Source organism: Lolium perenne, chromosome 5 (genome assembly GCF_019359855.2).
Source record: "Lolium perenne isolate Kyuss_39 chromosome 5, Kyuss_2.0, whole genome shotgun sequence".
Taxonomy (NCBI): domain Eukaryota; kingdom Viridiplantae; phylum Streptophyta; class Magnoliopsida; order Poales; family Poaceae; genus Lolium; species Lolium perenne.
In genome coordinates, this window is record NC_067248.2 from 68184253 (window position 1) to 68191235 (window position 6983).

General features: G+C 40.0%; 1 long non-coding RNA gene across 1 annotated transcript; it reads left to right on the top strand.

Moving 5' to 3' along the window:
• Positions 1-2683: 2683 nt before the first annotated feature.
• Positions 2684-4759, top strand: LOC127319620 (uncharacterized). Its single transcript, XR_007862587.1, has 4 exons — positions 2684-2820; positions 2905-3450; positions 3701-3993; positions 4502-4759. It is a non-coding gene; the product is annotated as an uncharacterized lncRNA (long non-coding RNA).
• Positions 4760-6983: the final 2224 nt, after the last annotated feature.

Below are 6983 nucleotides of genomic sequence, written 5' to 3' on the forward strand. Positions count from 1 at the left end.
AGTGATCGATTAGTGACAACAAATTCATGATCTATTATGGCTTTGCCTTTTCTTTTGCTGTCTCACTAGGGATAAAGTGAATTCATATGCTATGTTCGTCACGTGACAAAAGTGATGATCTTGTTTGTTCAAGGTAGCATATTTGAATATTGAGAGTGGATTTAGTGATCAGGTGGATACGTGTGCATGCATTCGTATTCAGGCATCATCGTCTTCGTTGGCGTCGGAGGGGAGCTCGGTGGGGTTCGGATGGAGATGATTCTACGGGAGATGGGGAGGAAAGTGTAGGTAGAAGAAGACATCGACACGAGCTAGATTTCACATGTGACTGCACCGCTTTCCCCCACCTTAACATCTTAATGAACGACGTTAAACACATGTTGCGCAGGGAATGCATGCTCACCTATGCATATGATCACCGAGCTTCATTCGATGTGTTAATGAAGTGTAAAGTTCATGTATTCATTTTACAAGCATCAAATAAATATCTGAATTACCTATATGTATTGTAATACAATTCATTAAAAAGGGGTGAAACAACTACAACACAATTAAAAAGTAATAATAGTATATTCATTAAATAATGTAGTTCAACACATAACCTAAGGAAAAGTTCTAAACGACAAATCTTAGCAAAAAAAAAATATAGTTCAAATTTAAACACAACTCGTAATGCCGGAGTCCTCATCACCCATGAACTCATTATGAAATCGCCATGAAGTGTCACACGCGTCTAGGGTGCATGTCGTAGAGAGGGGCATCCATAGTTCAGAAGAAGTCGTTGGGCAAGCTAAAACCAGCGACGTGTGTACTTACTTTTTTCGTCAATGATATATCATGGATATCAGATATTGACGATGATACGAACATGATGACTAACCGTCATAACCAAACGACAGATAATTATATAAGCTTCTCAGTGTTCTATGTATAAACATGGACAATCAAACATAACAAGTATGATACTACTTTCTGAGAAGAACAAGCGATATACATTTTTTACCACTTTGTCACTGCTTCATCCAACACGGGTGAAACCCATCAATAGGCCACTGTGACCGCTTTTTTTCAGCCCCCGGGTCGGGTCCCAAAGGAAGAACCAACGAGGATTTTTACTTTGCGTGTCAGTGGTACGCATTGCGGAGACCAATTCATGAGCTACTGCTGACAAATTTTTCTTTGCCCATGCGTGGTTCAGGTTACCACCGGTGGATTTTCGTTTTCGCGCCCATGCCTCCTGCGGCTATAAGCCTTTTTCAGCAATGATTTCAAATCTAGAGGTCAATTGTACTCTAGCAACTTTACGTAAGGCATAACTGGTTTTTATGGGGTCATAGTGGAAAAATCGTCATATACGTCACCCTCACAGTCCCTTTAGAGAACCGTACATGAGATTTTCACCTCATACAACTCCTCGGTCAATTCTTTCAAAGGCATCATTTTTCCCTTCATCCACTCCGTCTAGAAGACTAACTAAGACCAACTGAGACATCTTTCATGTTCTAATTAAATACTTCCTATTTATGATATGATTAGATGAGAAGATTGTTCTTCTACCAAACATATGCGGATCAAATCGCGTAAATATTTCTCGGTATCAATCTCCTTGCCCCTCATTCTTTAAGAATCAGAAGAATCATTTTCAATTTTACATTTCTTCATTTGGAATCAGGGCTGTTTTATCTTCTTCTTCTTCTTATTTTTGGACTTTATTCTTTATTTATTTCATTTTGAAGCTTTTTCGTCGAGAACAATTCCATTTTTTTTGCAGACACTTCCCAAGAAAATCTCCGAATTAGATCCGAAATTGACGGGTTAATGTGAGCTTATCCTTGTGGTTAGGCGCTCTTGAAATGGAAATTCATTTTCTAACTAGTTTTCATGCTTTGGTGAGTCATCCGAGATCTTTTCTATGATCTATGTTCTGCTGAAGGGATATCAATATGACCAGATCGATTGCATACGACCCACATTAGCAAATATAACGGGAAAGTATACAAAAAATATAGTTTTTCAATTTTGATTATCTTTTTGTTAGTATTAGTTACTGTCAGTATTAGTTTGTAAGACTATTTTATTAGTTACCGAGGGGAAAGGGGGCTCATCACGAAGAGGATTTTAACGTAAGAGAAGCACGAAGATCAACCCACTTCAAATATCAAACATGGATTCTGGCAATGCAATGGAGGTGGGTCCTCATATCGAACTAATTCGAATCAGTCTTTCTAGAGGTAAATTTTTGCCTATTAGGCAAGAGGATAGAAATTATGTCCCGGTAGGACATAGATTTCTATTACTATAAATTCATAAATAAAAATGAAGTAGTTAATAGGAGGGCTGCCTTTATCTTTTTCTTATTCGTATGGATCAAATTGACGACATAGGAATACATAAATTAGTTAACAGTAAAATGAAACCACCAGGACTCTTCCACCGCGTTTTGAGATTCTTAAGCGTCCGATTAGATGATCTAATGGTCTAAACGTGGTTAACATTTCCGAACTGGCGTTACCTAAACGTTACCGACGTACATCTCGTTAAAAAGGCCCATTTGCATTCTAGGGCTGCTACTCCCTGCGTTGTTCTAGGCCACATCACATAACTTGGGCCCCAAAACTGTGAAACGGGCCTGTAATGCGCTTGGGCTTCAAACAATCATTCTTACGTACCGGTTGACCGAAGAAAAAAAAATCTATCTTCTTCTTCGTTCGCTCTTCCTCCGCTGCGTCGCCATGTCATCCGCCCGCGATGCCGGCCAATAGTTCATGGAGCTATCCGAGAAAATGAGGAGCGACTAACACTCCCGTATGAACAGCGAAGGTACGAAGCCCCGCATCTTGCCGTTTTAGTTCTAATTCAGATGGATTTAGAGTAGCGTTGACCAATTTTATTTGTTCTCCACAGCGTCGGTGATGTTGCCGCGGATTGGGATCCCTCAACACGGGCCTACATTAAACAACGCTGCAATTTCGTGTTAATTGAAACAATATTCCATGTCCAGCATGGCAGCATCTAACCCTAATATTTTCCAGGGACACCACATCTCTCTATCCCGACCTGGACTCCCCTCTCACTCGGCGAATCCGTGGTCGTCTATTTCATGAGATCTTTGATTCTACCTGCCTGTCCCACCTACATGGTTCTGCGACGGATTTCTGCTTCCCGTCTGATGCACTGCCAAGTTGCTCTCCTCTGCCGAATTGGGTTTGGCATGGTCGTCATGATCAGAGCAATACATGATGAACTATTGCACATATTTTTGTCGAGATTGTTTTTTTTTTCGAGATTGTTCTATTGCACATATGAAGCAACGATACACAAGGAAAGGAAAAGGAGAGGCTCACTTCTATCTTATGAGAGAGGTAGAAGTACAAGACTGCTGGACTTTCTACCAGAATATTGAACTGAAGATGCTCCTGCAGAACATGGAGCAACACGTACAATTGCAAGGTAATTTTTTATTTGACTCGCTGTTTTTTTGTGTGTATTTCACCTCATTCATTTTTCCAAGATTATTTGTGCTACACATAAGACCAATAGTGTTGCAAACATAGTCCAAGATAGAGATGTGAGCGAAGTTGATTAAAATGGAACTTCTTGATCATTTGAGGTGGTGCTCTCTTTATTATTTTGTGGAATGGAACTTAACTGACGCACTAGCCGGTGTTTATTCTGAAGACTTGTTGCTCTTTTGTTGCAGCTCTCAACCATCCCTAAAATGGGATTTCTATCAACGTCGGAGAGGTGAAGGAGTTCATTGTTTTTCCGTGCGCATAGACTATTTTTCTGTTGTTCACTAAGGCACGTTGAGCAAGGAGAGCAGAGGGAGATGACATGGTCAGCCATAACACCACACTATCCTTGATGGGCAGCTAGGATGGTTCAGGTGGTGGAGCTTTCAGGCTGCACCCATCCTGCATATTGTGTTCTTGGAAAACGATACAGCAAGTGTGCTGGTTGATCATGATCCATTAGAATTCCAAAGTAAAAAAGGTAAGAAAAGTTCCTACAGTTCAACTAAGCTTTTTACCTGCAAGTTCATACCATACAGCTAGAGATACCCAAATCTGGAGATTCCAATATTATTGTGGCAATATTCTGTTTAGAAAACTCCATCAGGGTTGGTCTATATTTTATTTTCCAAGCTTCAGAGATAAAGCTAAGAAACTTTCACAGCCATACACAATCTATAACTCTGATTTGATATTAGGTAGGTATATGGAAGGTGCTGTTCTCGGACAGACACAAATATAAGTACTCTTTTAGTAGTGACTATTGTTTTATTCATCGGTACCAACCATGGTCTTGCTTAGTAGTGACCAATTACAAACTGCCACTTTTTATATAATTATTTCCTTAGTTGATTTGCAGTGTTTTGTTACTTCATAATTAAAAATTATAACCTGTTTTCCTGAAATACTTTAGAGATTATTTCACAACCTACTATCATTTGATTGTGCTGATGAAGATAATTTTTATCTTAAGATTTTTTTTCATTCAGGATTCGGTTGGTGAAATAATAGTACTTCATCCATTCTTCTTCAATGATATGGCCTTATCAATGACATTGAATTTCTCGGGCAATGAAGAGAAAAGACTGCATTCGTTCATTCTATGAATCAGACAGACAACTATATGTACTCAGTTTCCAATTTTGGCTATTTTATGTGTTATAATACATAATATTTTGGCCAGGGTGCAGACAATTGATATGCTGTAATGCTTTCTTGCATAATAACATATGCTATTTTATATATTATTCATGATTCCATGGATTTAGGGAATTATCTTATATTCTATTGGAGAAATTGACGGATGCGGCAACATTGTACACTCAAATTACTATCAAATCTTATACTGTTCCATTTTATTTTTGCTTCCATCTGATAACATAAAAAATGAAATTATGGCTGGCATACTTGATACTTCATAAGAGTTATTAACATTGCTCTAAATTGCACTTCAAATTTATCTTAGTTTTAGTATATATATCAAACTTTTTGGTTCAAAATGAATAGAGTTCCTCCATTTCCTAACATTCTATATTACCAATGGATGGGCGCAGCAATGCGCGCCTACATGATCTAGTAACTAATAAACTGGTACGAAGGGATACCGCTCCTATCCAAATCAACCATGAACCTAGGCCAATTATTTTGGGCTGGGAGTATTAAAATCTGAGCACCAACTTACGCAGAGAACCTTATTCAAACATGGGATACTAATACTAACAATAGATCATCTCACCATACATACTATGTAACATCCTGTTTTTTTACGGACTGGATTTTTTTCTTTTCTAAAACAATGGATGTTGCAACGCGGTCAAATAAAACAAATATTTTTTTTATTTAGAGTTGATAAAATTAATCCTAAATGTTTTGGAATTAATTTGACATATCAAAGTAGGATATTAATTTATCAAAGTGTTTCTTGTGTTTTGATATGGTTTCATTTGGATTTGCTAAATTCCTTCTCATTTGGTTTTCTCTAAAAATCCACTTTAAACTTAGTCATATACGATGCACATCCAGTGTGCATGCGTGTGCCTTAAACGTAGCTAGCCTACTCTATCTTTTCTTAATATTTCTTCTCTGTTGAATATTAAACCTATCAGTTCTAGTGATACACATATACTAGTATGCTCTGATTTTTTTTTTCTTTTCCGTTCCTAGTTACATTCCTCGACTCATGTCTCTCTCACCCTTGTCTATTTTTTTCTCTTCTAGGCTGTACAAGCATGTATTTCTTTCAATGATTGTTTTCCCTTGCTATTGGCTGGCCTACTTCTACATGCACGCATGCAGCATCCAACGTATTTTCTTTCATGTCGTTGCTCTGTCTCTCTGTCGAAGCTAGCAGCAGCACGACACTACTTCAAAGCCCAGCCGAGGAAGCCCATTTAGGCCTAGCCGTTTGACTTGATCTTTGTTCGACTCGCAGATGAGACGCAGTCCAGAAACAGCGAAAGGCAGTGCTGCTCTTGTACTCGATTGATCGATTCACACGCACACACGAACGGTTAGAATTCCAGAAGTGTAGAATGTCCAGACTAGCCTAGCGAGGCATTCCCTCTCAGCAGGCCAAGCGACGGGCTTCGTCTCTCTCCAGGAACGCCAGCGATAAACATTAGAAACTGCAGCAGAAACTGCCGCCGTTAATCGTCTTCAATTCCCCATTGAACATGTCAATTAGAGCACATCTTTCTCCTCGTATATACAGCTCTGGTGGACGCCCACACTCTCCTCTTTCATCCCATACCACTGCTAGAGCCATAGACTCACACAACAAGCCACACTTGCAAGAACGCCGACGAACGCCGCCGAACGCCGCCCGCGTTCCCGAGGACTCGGGGCACGAAGGACGGAGCTGCTGCGCCAGGAGGATCGCGGAAGGAAGGGGAGTTCATTCAGGGAACCAGAAGGCCGAGCTACTGACCACCGACGACACCCACGGCCACGCCCTCGACTCCGGCCGTCGACTTCAACCACGAACTGCGTCACGCTCGGTGAGCACCAGTGAATTCCCTTGCACACACACACTTCTCATCTAGAGGCCTACTTCCTAGACATGATTTCCGGCCTTGGTTCTACAGTTTGTCATGTCGCCGGTGAACCGAATGCCACCGGATGGCATCAGCGTTCTAGCACCTTGCCCAACATGAACCCACAAAAGCTCAACATAGAAAGTGTGTCAAATGCTCTTAGAAACCCAGCAGTGGTATTAGTTTTCGTAGTTGATGGTTGAATTTCGAAATTATAGGAATGCATGCATGTATGTGTGGACTGTTCATACGTTTTTCGTTGTTTAGATGGTAGTCTGCAACTTGTTATATTCTTGGTAGAATTTCCAGGGCTTGTATATTGGATGCATACATTTGAAGTTTATCAAATTCTGTTTTGCAAAAGTGGTTTGAGCCGTTGCATTGTTATTAGCACATAGACATGCCCGTGTAGTGCATTTTCCTCATGTACTGCTACTAG